The 15,790-nt window shown below is 58.1% G+C and overlaps 1 protein-coding gene across 1 annotated transcript in view; it reads left to right on the forward strand.

Moving 5' to 3' along the window:
• STK32C (serine/threonine kinase 32C) overlaps nucleotides 1–15,790 on the forward strand; it is a 59,014-nt gene that overhangs the window by 27,228 nt on the left and 15,996 nt on the right. The gene's annotated exons all lie outside the window — the stretch shown is intronic.

Below are 15,790 nucleotides of genomic sequence, written 5' to 3' on the forward strand. Positions count from 1 at the left end.
CAGCTGCTTCGAACGCTGACCACGTGATCATTTGTTGATGCCAGGAAATCTCATTGTTGGAGGAAACATGTCTGAGGAAGTGAGTCGGAAATAGAAGAATGTACTTTGGGACTGTGATGTGATTTTGAAGTAAAATGCTGGGCTGCCATAGGCTCTCTCAGTGCTGAGATTCCGATAAAGGCTCCTGTCATGTGTTCATGGTACCAAGTCTAAACTCCAAAGCCAGGACAGACCACAGCTCCCTCAAAGGACAGATGGAGCAAACCCACTGTGATTCCCCGCCCTGGGTGCCCTTTCGTACTTTCAAGTTCATGTCATTCTTGCCCTCAGGCACCGGCTTTCCCTGTGGGGTGAGCCCCTCACACCTGCCCCCAGGACTCTGTATGAATGGATGTCATGCCCTGAGGAGGCCAACTTCGCCCCGCCCACCTGCCAGCGGTGGAACTTGCCCTGACTGCTGTGGGAGGGGCCAGTGGAGGCTTGGCAGGTGCATGGGCAGCACCAGGGACAGCGCCTGCCGCTCTGCCTGGGCTCCCTCTGGGGCCTCTGTTCTGGGAAACTGGGAAGTTTGTTGAGTGACCACAGTTTTTAGTCCAGTGGAGCCATGAATGTCCAACGGAGCCCTGTTGTGTTTGGCGCTGGGTCCTTGGGGGTGGGGGGTTGCGTCATAGTCGTGGTTGCCCCTTCTCCACAGCTGGATGTACGCGAGAGACTCAGTCCTATAGCCAGAGCTCCTGGGGAGGATACAGCAGGCTGCGTGCTGGTCCTGGCCTGCCGGTGGCCCTGAGGTAGAGCGGCTCCGTCTGCTGAGAACGCATGGGATTGAGGACGGCTCAGGGCCCTTCTTGCTCCTGTTTGCATTTGCCCAGTTTTGTTCTGCAGACAGGACAGTGCCTGAGGGATTGAGGCCTGAGGACTGGGCGAGGGGCAGAGGTCAGGATGGCTCCGTCGCCAGGCGCCATTAGGTACCCAAACCTTGGGTAAATGTCAGCGCAGCCGTGTGGCCTCCACAGCCTGGTAGAAGTTTTTGTCAACACACATTTCCTGCAAAGCAACCCGTGTGGTTTATTGATCTTTAAATATTGACTTTCCATCAGAAACATATGCCAATGTCTTTTCAAAGAAATGGTCTGAAATAAAACCATGCACTTATCGTGACAGAATTTGAAATGGTTTTCCTTAGCAGTGCTGCCTTGTTCGTATTTATCCAAATGCATCCTGGGGCCCAGAGCAAGCTGCCCTGTGTGGCGCCGACTGCATCAGGGCCGGCTGTCAGCCTCTCCCCAGGCAAGCGAGCCCTCCCACGTGCAACAGTCCCTCTGCAAGAGGCCCCAGGACCACAGGAGTCTCCCCTCCCCCCGAGTCCCAGCCTGGCTGACATCAGAGCCCCAGAGGTGGTCGTGCGCAGTGGGGCAGGGCAGGCTGTTGTGGGGAGGCCTGATCAGGGACGGCGAGGTCCTAGCCCCCCGGGCAGTGATGTGCCTCCCACCTCTGCTCTCCTCCGCCCCCTGGGAGAGGTCTGGTTCCCATCCAAGGGGTTTCATGACCCCTCAGGTGTGGAGACTGACAACGCTCCCTGCGTGGACCCTTGATTCCAGCCTAAACACGCGTCTCGCCTCGTCGGGCCCTCGCTGGGACTCGTGTTCTTGGTGTCTCCCAGTTCTCACAATTAAGGCACCGGCCCAGCGTCTGGTCAGGAGTCCGCCTGGGAGGGAAAAGCCCAGCTGTCCTGGGTGGGGTTAGCACGGGGGCTGTGGGGTTTGTGCTGTGCCTTTCACACGCACTCACTCACCTGCTCACTCACTTATGCATCTTCAGTCACTCACTCACTCACTCATAAGACTGCACTGGGTTCTGGGAGCAGGCTCGGTGCTGCAGGAGTACTTTGCTGCACCCCCAGATGTCACCACAGTCACCCCAACCTGGATCTGCCAGGGACTCACTCAGAGCCAGACCTTCAGAGCACCTTTTAGGGCGGGCAGCTTGCTTTCGTGCTTGGAGGCCGTGCTCTGGGTGAGGCCCCCTGGCGAGCACCAGAAGCACCTTCCAGGGTCCCACAGGTTAGTGTGGAAGCTCTCGCTGGCTGAGCAGACGGTGACTGACCTTAGTGAGGCTTCAGTAAATAGGCAGGACATCAATGGGGAGTGCCACAGGCACGTGGGACCCCAGCCACCCCATCTCCGCATGGCGAGGCCAGGGGCACTCCCAGGTACAGGGGTGCAGGGACAGCCTGATGTGTGAGCTGACACGTGGGAGAGACCTGTGCCCTCTTGTCAGCTCTGCCCGCTACCTTCATGCTTTTGGGGATAAATCAATCCATTAGCCAGCTAGAGGCCCAGCGCAGGGGGCGGTGCAGCGGGGAGGCGGCCCTTAGCCGGGCGGGGAGGTGGGTGATAAATGGCTGCAAGGCTCCATGCGAGCTGCCACGCTTTTCCCTAGCACCCTCGCCCCCGCAGCAGCTTGCAGAATTGCCTGAAATCCTCCCCATAGATACACACACCAGAAGGTCTGGCTCAGCCATCAGAATCCGCAGGCTGCCTCTCTTTCCATAATTCAGAAATTGCTGGGACCCCAGGCAGGGTGCGTCTGTCAGAGCAGGACTGGGCAGCCAGTGGACCCACGCACGTGCCCACAGATACATGGACACATACACATGCAGAGAGCTGCACCCACAGGCACCCACACACACGTAAGTGTGATCTGAGGAGTGTCATTGGGCTGCAGAGTAAAAGTGAATTCTATGCTGTGTAAACTCCCATTTGGGCCAGGTTTCAAGGGACCCAAAAGGAGAGCGGTGCCTGCACTTGGCACCGTGCTTCTAAAGTGGGGGGCGTCCCTTCGTGCCGCTGGTTTGCTCTGCCCAACTGAGCCCAGGGCACACTTGTCATTGATCAGAGAAACCACGTGGGAGAAGGGGCCAAGGAAGCCTGGGGCTGGGCCGGGGGCCCTGAATGTGTGACATTCTCGAGGCACAGACCCTGCGATGGGAGGAGGGGGGCAGAGGGCAGTGATTCTGTGCTGACCATTCGGGATGGCTCAGGTTTCCGGTGACAAAGCAGTCTCAGAAGTCACCCATTCCCCATGTGTGTGCAGCAGGAGTGGCAGAGGGCTCCGGCACAGCTGCCCCACCCCAGCGGGCCTCACTGCCCACTCCGGCCCAGCTGCCGGTGCAGTGGTGAGGGCAGGGTCGCAGCGGCAGCCCCTCGTGGCCTGTCCCCACAGCCCCTCCCCCCCTCAGCCCCAGGGCTGGCTGGGATGCCTGAGGGTTTGGCCTGGCGCTACCCCCACCCCCCATCCCCCAGGGCCTGCTCCTAGGAGGTGATGCCAACGGGATGCTCTCCTGGAAGCCCATTCCCACTGGCTCAGCTTACTGCCTGGTCCTGTGCCCTGAGACCATGTCTGACCAATGTCCCCACCACCATGGACCAGCCTCCCTTGGCACCACCAGCCTCGCCGGCTCCAGAAGACATGAGTTCTGATCCCGACTGCTGTCTGTCGGCTCTGTGACCCTGGGCAGGTCACATAACCTCTCTGATCCTTCCTTAGTTTTCTGCTACCAAGTGGTGACTTCTGTGTCCTGCCATATCGTAGACTGGATTCCTCAAACTGTCCCTCTGCAAATATCCATAATATATACTTTACGTATTTTACTGAGGTGTACTTACAGTGAAATGCACAGATCTGAAGTACAGTTTGCTAAGTTTTGACAACTGTGTCCGACTGTGTAACCAAGACACCAATCGAGACATGGAGCACTGTTCTCCTTCTGAAAATTTCGTCGTGATGTTTCAGGCTGGTGTTCCTCAGCCCTGGGGGCAAACACTGTGCCATTTCTGCCACTACAGATTAGTTTCTCCTGTCCTTGAACTTACATAAATGGGCTTACATAGTACATGCTTTTTAAAACCCGGCTTTCTTTCCCGCAATGCAGGGTTTTTGCAATTCATTCTTGTTGTTACATATTGGTAGTTGTTCTTTTCTAAAAGAAAGTCACTAAGTAGTATTCTGTTGTGTGACTTCAACACGGCTGTTTTATCCGCTCCTTTGGATGGACGTTGGGGTTGCTTCAGCACGTGGCTGTGAGGGATGAGGTTACGAAGAGCTGTCCTGTGTGGACGCCTGCGTGTTCTCTTGGGTAAATATCTAGGAACGGAGTTGCTTGGTGGCACAGTAAGCGTACGCTTAAGTTTTTAAGAAACTGCTGGAGTTTTCCAGAGCAACTTGGCATCCCACTCCTACCAGCAACGCACAGGACGGTGGGGCCCATCCTGCCCGCACTTGGAATTGTCAGCCCAGGTACTGCTGCCATCCTGGTACCTCAGCTCCTGGCCACTGACGATATCAGGAATCTGTTCATGAGCTGATTGGCCTTTCGTGTGTTGTCTGTCCAACTCTTCACCCATTTTTTAATTGCTTGTGTCGTGTGGGAAACCCTGCTCGCCGCGCCATGTGTCGTGCGGGGTGCCAGGCGGGGTCTCTGCTCCCGCACCCCACAAGAGAATGCAGGACACGGTGAGGCCAAAAAGGAACACCCACGGAGCCACAGGCAGGGGAGTCATACCACTATATTGTCACTGGTGGCTGGGTTGGAGACACAGGAAACAGGAGCCACACAATTCTCAACCCTCACTGCACCGCTTGCAGGCTCAGCCACCATCTTCTTGCTAGGCCCCCATTTTTTTGCTAGCGTAGCCACAGCAGTTATATTAGTGGCCAATGGCTCACTGGTTACAGCTGACGGCCAACTAGCCACAGCTGATGGCCGTCCAATCACAGTTGATGGCCATTTACTACCTGAGCCAGCACCTTTCCACGTGAGGCCGAGAGCCTGGAAACTGTGCTCCTGGCTCTGTCCCCACACTCCACACCTCCAGGGTCTCGCCTCACAATCTACGCGACAAGAGTCTTCCGCGAGGGGCCCTGTGCGAGGAGCCTGGAGGTGAATGCAATATCCTGGACACAGCCAGGCTCTCTGGGCACAGCCAGGGTTTCTCAGGGCACCACCAGTCCTTCTGGGCACAGCCAGATTTCCTGGGCTTCTTAGGGTACCATTAGTTTCCCCGGACACAGCCAGGATTCTCAGGGCACTGCCACTCTCTCTGGGCACAGCCAGACTTCCCAGACTCAGCCAGGGCTCTCAGGGTACCGTGCTGGAACAACAGCGACTCACAATCAAGGTGCTTACATATTCTCGATGGCGGCCAGTCAAGACACAAAAGCAAATATCCCCCAGTTCCACTACATGGTGGTATGTTCCCAAACAAGCAGTCAAGCTGTCCATTAAATTAGGGATGGAAGGCAATTCCCCATAGTCCATAGTCATTCACCAGGGCTGTCCTGGGGGTGAGGGATGACCTTGACCTCACCCTCATCTCCCACGGAGGACTCAGCAAGCGTTTCCTCCTGTGACTACAAGTCCCGCATCCGGGCGGCCTCAGCAAGCACTTCCCAGCCCACAGGGCCGCAACGACCTTCGCTTTCTCCGGCCTGTGCTGGTTGGGGAACCGTCCACATCTTCCCACCCCTCCACAGGGGTCCAGCTCTCCAGCAGCTGCTCCTCCTGGTCTTCCAGAGACTGAGTGTTCATACACACAAACTGCTCCACCACTGTCGTGCGGGGTGGCCTGCAGGGTCTCTGCTCCCGCTCCCCACATAAGAACGCAGGATATAGTGAGGCCAAAAAGGAACGCCCACAGAACCATAGATAGGGGAGTCACACCACTATAGTCTCACTGGCAGCTGGGTTGGAGACTCAGGAAGCAGGAGCCACACTGTCTGCAACCTGCTGTCCATTTCTCTGCAATCTGCAACCCACATTCTACCGTGCTAACTGCAATCCGCTCTTGCTAGCTCAGCCACCGTCTTCTTGCTAGCTCCCATTTTCTGCTAGCATAGCCACAGCAGTTATTATTAGTGGCCAATGGCTCACTGGTTACAGCTGACAGCCAACTAGCCACAGCTGATGGCCATCCAATCACAGTTCATGGCCATTTACTACCTGAGCCAGCACCTTTCCACATGAGGCCGAGAGCCTGGAAACTGCTTTCTGGGGCTCTGCCCCCACACCCACCCCTACAGGCTCTCGCCTCACAATCTACGAGACAAGCGTCTTCCGCGAGGGGCCCTGTGCGAGGAGCCTTGAGGTGAATGCAATATCCTGGACACAGCCAGGCTCTCTGGGCACAGCCAGGGTTTCTCAGGGCACCACCAGTGCTTCTGGGCACAGCCAGACTTCCTGGGCTTCTTAGGGTACCACCCGTCTCCCCGGACACAGCCAGGGTTTCTCAGGGCACTGCCACTCTCTCTGGGCTCAGCCAGACTTCCTGGACTCAGCCAGGGCTCTCAGGACACTGTCACTGTCTCTGGGCACAGCCAGACCTCCTGGGCAAGGCCAGGGCTCTCAGGGCACTGCCATTCTCCCTGGGCCTCTCAGGGTACCCTGCTGGAACAACAGCGACTCACAATCAAGGTGCTTACATATTAGCAATGGTGGCCAGTCAAGACACAAAAGCAAATATCCGCCAGTTCCACCACATGGTGGTGTGTTCCCAAGCAAACAGTCAAGCGGTCCATTAAATTAAGGATAGAAGGCAATTCCCCATAGTCCATAGTCATTCGCCAGGGCTGTCCTGGGGGTGAGGGATGACTTGACCTCACCCTCATCTCCCACGGAGGACTCAGCAAGCGTTTCCTCCTAGGACAAGTCCTGCATCCGGGCTGACTCAGCAAGCACTTCCCAGCCCACAGGGCCGCAAAGACCTTTGCTTTCTCTGGCCTGTGCTGGTTGGAGAACCGGCCACGTCTTCCCACCCCTCCACGGGGGTCCATCTTTCCAGCAGCTGCACGGCTTTTCCTGTGCTGGTTGGGGAACCGTCCACATCTTCCCACCCCTCCATAGGCATCCAGCTCTCCGGCAGCTTCTCCTCCTGGTCTTTTAGAGACTGAGTGTGCATACACACAGACTGCTCCACCACTCTTCGGAGAGCCGTGGCCGGCACCATACCCGGCTCGCTGCGCCATTTGTCATGCAGGCAACCCTGCTCGCTGCGCCATGTGTTGTGCAGGGCGGCCTGCGGGGTCTCTGGTCCCGCTCCTCACATAAGAACGCAGGACACGGTGAGGCCAAAAAGGAACACCCACGGAGCCATAGGTAGGGGAGTCATACCACTATAGTCTTGCTGGCAGCTGGGTTGGAGACACAGGAAGCAGGAGCCACACTGTCTGCAACCTGCTGTCCATTTCTCTGCAATCTGCAACCCGCATTCTGCCGTGCTAACTGCAATCCGCTCTTGCTAGCTCAGCCACCATCTTCTTGCTAGCTCCCATTTTCTGCTAGCGTAGCCACAGCAGTTATATTAGTGGCCAATGGCTCACTGGTTACAGCTGATGGCCAACTAGCCACAGCTGATGGCCATCCAATCACAGTTGATGGCCATTTACTACCTGAGCCAGCACCTGTCTATGTGAGGCTGAGAGCCTGGAAACTGCTTTCTGGGGCTCTGTCCCCACAGCTTGTCATTTGATTATTGATTTGCAGGAGTTATTTACATAATCTGGCTACAAGCCCTTTGTTGGACGTACTTATCCGAAACACACCTCCTACATTGACTTTTAAAACGCATACATTTTTAATTCTGATGAAGTGAAAAAATTCTTTTTAATTTATCAGTTTTTCTTTCATGGTTGGTGTTTTGGCATTAGAAGTCTTTGCCCAGCGATAGGTTGCACATATCTATCCTCCCCCCGCCCCCCAGGAGTTTTATATGTAACGCCCGTGTTCATGTGTGCAGTCCCTCTAGAATCACTTTTTGGGGTACTTGCGGGGCCATTGGCAGGCATGTCAGCTCCCAGCCTTCCCAGGCAGAAGCTGCCGCTCACCTGCGATGATGGGGAGGAAACGCAGCACACTGCCTCCACGCCTGTTCTGAATCCAGGCTGCGTTTACATAAAATACAGATTTGATGAACGGGCTTGGCTTTGTATGAACAAACAGTTCGATGTCCTTTGTACAGCAAAGGGGTCAGAATACAGCTGTCTACCTACGCTCATGATTTGTTTACCTCTTCCATCAAGAAAAAATAGGATTAACAATTGTCCTGCCCCCACCTTCCACCTAATGACCTTGAAATATGAAACTCATGTATCTCCTGTAACGTCTGATTGCGGCTCCTGGCTGGCTTTGGGGTGACAAGGTCTAGGGCACATGCATGTGTGAGCCTGGCCACTCTGGCTGTGACAGTGTCTTTGTTCCCAAACTGGACCACCCCTAAGGTGCTCCCTCTGTCTCAGGAGGGGTCCTGGGGGTGGCCACGTTCTTCCTCCCTTGGAGGAGTTCCCCCTCTGGACCCCTCAGTCCAGAGGATATGTGCAAGCAATGCTGAATGCTGAACCGCCAGAGAAGTCTCCGGTCCTTTCCTGTCAGGACCACCTCTCCCCTCCCCCCATTGCCTCTGCATCCAGCCCGTGGCCCAAGCCCACCCCCAGCATGATGGAGCCCCTCCCACACAAGGCCTGCGCTGACCACCTCCTGCACCACATGGTGCCATCTGCATGGGCCATTTTTAAAAACCATTATTACTTTTTATCGAAGTGAAAACCATATAACAGAGAGTTGGGCATTTTCGAGTGAAGAACTGTTAGCACGCTCAGCACTGTGGCGCCACCACCTGTGTCTAGTTCCCAGGCGGTTGCCTCGCCCCTGAAGGAAACCCCATGCACCTGGCAGCCTCTGGTGGCCACACATCTACTTTCTGTCTCTGTAGGTTGGCCTGTTCCTGAGGTGCCATGTGATGAACTCTGTGGTCTGTGGTGTCCATGTCTGGCCTTTTGCACTCGGCAGAATGTCCTCCAGGTGCATCTGTGCTCTAGCAGGTGTCAGAACATAGTTCCCTTTAATGGCTGAATATATTCCGGGTGTGGATGGACCTCATCATGTTTATCCATTAGGAGCTGAGGGACACTTGCTTTTCCCACCTTTTGGCTGTTTCGTGGGTCACCTTCTCGGAGTTCCGTCTGTCACAGGGACCTCCGTGTCACCTCACAAGGGGTTCCCTGTCCCTCTGCACCTGCCCTCACTAACCTGGCTTCCTCGGGCTCTGCCCACCATGCTCCGGTCCAGTGCTGCCCAGAGGTCACACATCTGTCCTTGAGTGAGGCCGACCTGCTGAAGGCACCCCTGGTTTTAAGTGTGTTGTTCTGTTTACTAACCTACCCATGGAGCCCAAGCTGGAGCGTTGCCCACGACCCAGCAGCTGGGCTGTGGCTGTGCTTCCCTTATTGTTAAATAACTTCCCACATTTGCACGCGTGGGGGGCGGTGTGTCCCTCGGCCTGGCTTGTGCTTGAACCTGGTGAAAAGGCCGTACACGTTCTGGGGCTGCCTGAAGGGATTCAGGGTGTCCCTCGAGTTTTCCGGCGATTCTAGGCACCGGGGTCTGGCAGGAGCATCAGGAGCTGGGCCGGGGCAGGGCTGGCCTCCGGGTCTCCCCCAACTCGGCTCGCGTTCTGGGCTTCGCACACAGGGAGGCCATCTGCCAGCCTCCAGCCATGCGTGCTGGAACCTTTGTGTGGGGTTGATTTGCTAAAACCAGCCCAGCCGGGACCCAGGGCCCGCTCTTTGCAGGTCGGCTTAGGAAACAGCACCTGTGCTGGGTCTGTGCTGGGGGCCGCCCTTCACGTCGGGGTGGAGCCAGGTGGGCGCTTGTGCTCAGTTTCTTCTGCAGGAGACCCGCACCCCTCGCTGCGTGTCGCTTCCCCTCACAGGAGCCTGGCCCCGTGGGAGAGCCCTGTCTATCTCCCTGCAGTCACCACGGGGAAGCAGACAAACAGGTGTGTGGGGATGAAAGGTGAAGGACATTCTCCGGGGCCAGGACGGCACACTGACCTCAGTGTGCGGCTGTGCCCGACGGGACTGTTGGCTCCCCAACGTGAAGCAGGGGCCATGGTTTCGGGTGGGCCTGTGATGCGTCCATCTCTGGCTCAGCAGGTGGAGGCTGCTGGGGGCCCGTCTCGGTGTCTGCGAGATTGGGGGGGTGTGGAGGATGTGCCCTGTGTCAGGGCCACTTCAAGGCCAGCTCTGACTCAGGAGCCTCAGCCCTGTGACTCTCTCTGCCCTGGCACCCCAGCTTTGCCTGTGTTTTTCCCCCTGAATCAGACTTAATGCTGTTTGTGGTGTGACGTGCCTGGTCCTGGGCCTTGGTGACGTGTGCCTTTGTCTCGTAACAGGAAAATATACCCCCTCCCACCAGGCCGCAGTGCAGTGGGTGAACAGTTAACCAGCTGCCATCTGTTAAGGCCATTGAAAACACTGGGCTCCTTCATCGCAGTTGCCTGCCTCTCAGGGGCCGAGTCCCAGAAAGTCTGCAGGGGAAATAAAGTGTCCTGTGTGCTGCCCCAGACAATGGGCTATGTCCACCCTTCATGGCGGAAAGGCTGAGCGGGCTGCCCCAACCCCTCCTGGCCAGTGGCGTCTAGGCCTCTGGGTGGGTTGGTGCCATGCGAGGTAGGAACTGTCTCCCAGCCCGCGGTCTGGGGGCCCCCCTGGACAAAGGGGGGAAAGCCACGTTTAGCCCAAGCAGGGCTGCGGGCAGCGATCAGCCAGAAGCCCCAGGACTGTCAGCTTTTCTGGGACTTCAAGGGTGTAAGAGCCTTTGAGGGGGCCCCCATGGGCCTGGAATTCAAGCGGGTGAGGCGCCTGGCCGGGAGGGGCTGGGTTTGCTGGTGCCCACTCCCGGGATGCTGCTTGCTCTCCACTCTGCTCTCACCCTCCTGGCCGTCCACACCACTGGGTTCTCCCCCGGCAGGTGCATTGCTGTTCTCCCAGCATCGACCCCAAGCACCTGGGAGGCCCCCCCCCCCACATGTGGGTCTCACAGGAGCTGGGGGTCCTGGCAGTGCTAAGGGTGACGGGGCTCAGTGGGTGGGGCGGCATGGGGGAGACCTGAGGCAGGAGGCCTGAGAGGGATGAGGTGGGTGCGCCCAGCCGTGAGGTCTGCAGAGGGGCTGCTGTGGCCTGAGGGAGTGCCCCTGGGCTAGGGCTTCCCGTCTGGCCCCTGCAGTTGGCCCAACAGCCCCCCACATCTGCCCGCGTGCATGAAGACAGACCATGCAGACCAGCGCCTACATTTTGCCCCTCGCCGCTCTCCCCTGACCAGTCCCTTTGCTGCCTTCCTGGGCAAACCGCGTTGGGGTTGAAGGCTCAGCTGCTGCACAGGTCTGTTTCTCCCCCTTCTGCTCCTTGGCCCCCCACCCACGCCAGCCCCCTACCCCCAGCTCCCTGTCCCCGGTGCTCTCCCCTTAGTCTACACATCTGGACTGTGAGTCCCGGGGCTGCTGCTATGGCTGGAGCAGGGGTCACAGTGACACTGGGGTCCTTGAGGCCTGGCCTTGCTGGTGGTGCTGGTGGGGGCTGAGCTCCTAGAGTGGGAGGCAGTGGGTGGGCCTAAGACAGCAGGACCCCCGTGCCATCCCGTCCCAGTGGCCCCGCAGGCTGGGAGGAGCTGGGCCCCAGCTGGCCGAAGATACTGTATCGGTTTGCCTGAATCACTATTGTATGAAGATTTCCGGTGCTATCTAAGAACGTCATCAGGAAACACCAGAACAAATTCCAGGCTCTTTTGGACCAGGCAGGATCCAGGATAAACAGTGGGAGTCTGGGAAGTCGCCACTCAACGTGTCTTATGGATGAAGCTTTTCCTGTACGTTGACGTGGCGGGGGGTCTCCTCCACGGTCCTTGGAGTCCAGCCTCGGATGGGAAGCGCCCACACCCACTGGCTTCTAGTCTCCAGCCACGTGGGGCCCCAGGGCTTCAGGTGCAATCCTGGGCAGCAGAAACCAGGATTGTTCCAGAACCAAGGCCCACAGAGGCCTCGGCTCTGTGTCTTGCTGTGTCTGATTCTCAGAAAGGACAGGGTGACAGTATAGCTCTGCCCTCAGCACCGAGCTGGGAGAGGCCGCAGTGGTGCCACAGAGGGCTGCCCTGGGCCCATGGTTGGGGGACACAGAAGAACAAGCAGGCTGGGCAGGCTGGTGGGAATGCTGAGGGGCCTACAGAGCTTCCTGAGAAGGGCCTGGAGCCGGGTGCTGGGAGGGCCGTGGGCGCAGAAGTGTCCCAGATAGAGGGAGTGGCAGGCCCTTGCAAGGGCAGGGTGCTGTCCAGCTGGCATGCCAGCTGAGGACAGACCCCCTCCCCAGCTCCCTGCAGCTGAGGCAGCTGCCTGGGACTCCGAGAAGCTGCCCTCTGTGCGGGAGGCTGACCCGTGGCACCAGGGCTCTGAGAGTGGCCCAGGCACAGATGCCCGCCTGTCCACCGGGCTGCCGCCGGTCCTAACTAGGCGGGGTACTGGCTGGGTCCTCCCAGAAAAGTGGCAGCACACATCACCCCTTTGGGGCTCAGGACTCTGAGGTCAGAGGCCACACTCAACACCCTCTTCTCCACTTTCCCGCCTAGGCATCTGCAGACAGCCTCAGGGTTCCCGCAAATCGTGGCCGAGGGCCCTGATGGGCTGAAGGGTCAGGAGGCGCACTCCATCCTTTGTCTGCTGCCTCGAGGGCCATTGCTGAGTTTGCTGGGCTCCCCAGTCCGGTTTTCTCACCTGTACATGGGAGCACGTTCCCCTCACTGGGTACTCTGAGTGTCCAGTCACAGCACTGCCACTGTCGCCTGTGGGGTCTTGGGTCCCGGCACACCCATGGCCTCCAAGGACGGGTGCTGAGCAGGCCAGGTGCCCGCCTGGCACCAGTGTCCTCTGTGTGCAGGTGTCCCTCTTACACAGGTGGGCTGGGGCTGTGTTGCCTGAGGTTCCCGGGGGAGGGGGAGACGTGTGCAGGGCAGGCCAGAGCCAGGTGGGGTGCTTTTCTTTGAGAGTTTTCTGGGTCGTGGGATGTGTGATGAAATTCAACCAACTTGTGTATGAATTTAGCCAACTCGTGACATTTGATTTATTGTGACAACTTGCCAAATAATTCCCACGTTTGCTATATGGAATTCTCCTGAGGACGAAGGGGTGGGGCCACCAGGCCTGTCCTAGGTGACCGGGTGAGGTGGCCGGGAGGAAATGCAGTTCCAGGTCCAGCACCCAGGACTTGCCCTGTGGCCATGGGCAGCTCACACAGCACACGGTTCCTGTCTGACCGTCTGACTGTCTCAGGCACCCACTTCCTGGCCCCGAAGGCATTAAGACCTGGGCAGGGGCATGGGGGGGGGTGCATTAGAAGCACATCTGCGGGGAATCTTCACTGTGTCACTGTGATGGCTGAGTGACTCAGGAGTTCGCAGCAGGGCTGTTTGTACGCTCCCAGAGCCCATCTTCCCTCTTGCTTTCCTCACTGGGGGCAATTTTTTGTCTGTTTTGAGAAGAGCCTGGCTGTGAGAGGACCGTTCTCTGTCCGAACCAACTGGGACATGGAGTTTTCCTGACCCTCACTGTTGGCAGTGTCTCCTCGTGGCGTTCACGGGGATCACCTCTTTGTTTTTGGGGGAAAATGTGCTCCAATGTTCCTGACACTTGCCCTGGATGTCGTGGTCACTGCAGTCACTGTGCAGTGGCACTCGTGTCCCTGCCTGCCTTCATCCAGGGGCTGTGTGGACACTGCACTGGGACCCCCCTCCCTGAAGCCCTCCCTTCCCAGGACCTGAAGGACTGATGATGTAGCCCACGCAGAGCCATGCGACAGCGTCAGGGCTCCTGTGTCACAATGGGACCGTCCACGGCACAGTCCCAGCCCCAGGAAACCATGGGTGACCTGCGCAGGTCTCACTGGGACCACGCTTCTGGAAAGAGCTCCCTGCCTTTTCCTGGGGACTGGCTCCTGAGATTGGATGAAAAATTCTAGGACAGCGTTAGATGACCCCTGGGGGTTCGTCTGGGCTCTACACTGAGCACACGGATGCGTTGTGAGGAGGTGGCTCCAGCACCGTGGGGCTCAGTCAGTGACCCAGAACTAGGCAGTGGCCCTCGGAAGGACGTGGCCTGGGCTCCGCGAGGCTGGGCAGTGCGGCAGCACGTGTGCGTCCACACTGGGGAGACAGAGTTAAAGCCTCCCCCCACTCGTGCTCAGGCGGCTGCGTCAAGATGACCTATTTTCACAGGGACACTATGCTTTCACCTCTGCAAAATAAAAGCCTTCCTCAAAGAATAACTTTTCTTAAAACACCGGGTCTTAAACATTTATCTGCCCAGGAGGCACACGCAGCTGCGCTCAGGCCTGCCGCCTCCTTGCAGGCCCAACTCTTATCCCTGGCAGAGGTGCGTGAATGTCGGGGGACTGTGGGGCTCGGTTAGCTTGTTCTTTCACCTACCCTGTGTTCGGAAGTGCCTAACGCAGGGGCCAGTGTGCCAATAGCGTTACACAGCAGCAGAAGGCACACTTAAGAATGCGCAAACTGGTCTGGGCAACCACAGCTCGGGACCCCCGCTTATACCCTCACACCCTCATTTCTTTGTCCAAATGTCAGCTTCACAAACGTCTCCCCGATGACCTTGTATATAGTAGCACCCTGCCCCTCTGCACCCTCTTCCTGCTTTACTTTCCTCCCCGCACTAGGCATGGTATTCGTTTGCTGGCTTAGTGTCTGTCTGGGAGTGTCCGTTCCCAGAGCCACCTTGCTGTCCTGTCGCAGAGTCTGTGAAAGGCCCGGCCTGGAGTTCTGGCAGCACCCTCCAAGCTTGACTCATTCACTGAGGCCCAGCCTCCCGAACAGACAGATCTGTGACCAGAGCCCTCAGTCACATGGCAGAGATGCAGCCCTGAGTGGCCCAGCAGAAGCAGCACCTTCCCTGCAAGCTGGGGGTGCTGGAGGGCCCCCCAGGGCTCAGGTGGCTCCTGGTGCCACGTGCAGGACAACAGGACACTGTGAGGCTGAAGACCTGCCCAGGAAGGGTGGACAGTCAGAGCACAAAAGGATGGAAGTCCCCAGGACAGCAGGGTGGGGAGCAGAGGGTTTGCATGTGCGGCTTGGGGCTCGACCCCACTCGGAGCTGGACCTGAGACTTAAAACCGCTGGGGGCTGCTCAGAACCTGAAGGTGTCGGGGGGCACAGACGGGGGGGGGCACAGACCTGGGCGATGTGGCCAGGCTGCCTGGGCCCTGGGTGGAAACGGGCTCCCAGCCTGGGGTGCTGAGGCATACAGAAGGGGAGAAACGTGTGCACATGGTGGAGCCCCGTCTCCTGTACGAGAAGGTAGCAGGTTCAGAACAGAATCGGGAGCACTGGAAGGCTTGTCCCAACCGCTGCCCACACCACAGGGACTGACGCTCACGGGCTGCGGTGTGCACGGGGATAGAGGCAGGCAAGGGGCACTGGGGACCATTAGGAAGCAGTAATCCGGGTGCCTTTCTCCAATTCTGTCCCAAAAGTCGTCATAAATCAGGACTCGGCAGTTTCTCACAGGCTGTGTGGATCACCCCGGGACAGGTGGTGGCCCCCTTATTGATCCTGGGGCTGTTGCAGGCTCCTCTCAAGCTCATTCAGTGAACTCCCAGGGCAAATGCCCCGCCAGGAGACACAGCCGGAGGGGGGCCTGGCTCCCAGGCTCTGGGTCATCCTGAGAGAGCGGGGACCTCCTATTTCGGGTCTTCGTTGTTTGGGGGCAGCATTCACTGGGGGCTGTCGGGCGTCTGGGACTGAAGCTGAGGGGCCCCCAGAACCCACCTCTTGGCTTTGGCTCAGGAGCCTGACTCTCTTGCAGGGTGAGGTGGGCCGCTCACTGGAGGCTGCAGGGTTGGAGCAGCATGGGGCCCGGGCAGCACGGACCTTCCTGTCACCTCACCTGGCACCTCTGTTTCTCCG

The sequence above is a fragment of the Rhinolophus sinicus genome, linkage group LG07, assembly GCF_036562045.2.
Source record: "Rhinolophus sinicus isolate RSC01 linkage group LG07, ASM3656204v1, whole genome shotgun sequence".
Taxonomy (NCBI): domain Eukaryota; kingdom Metazoa; phylum Chordata; class Mammalia; order Chiroptera; family Rhinolophidae; genus Rhinolophus; species Rhinolophus sinicus.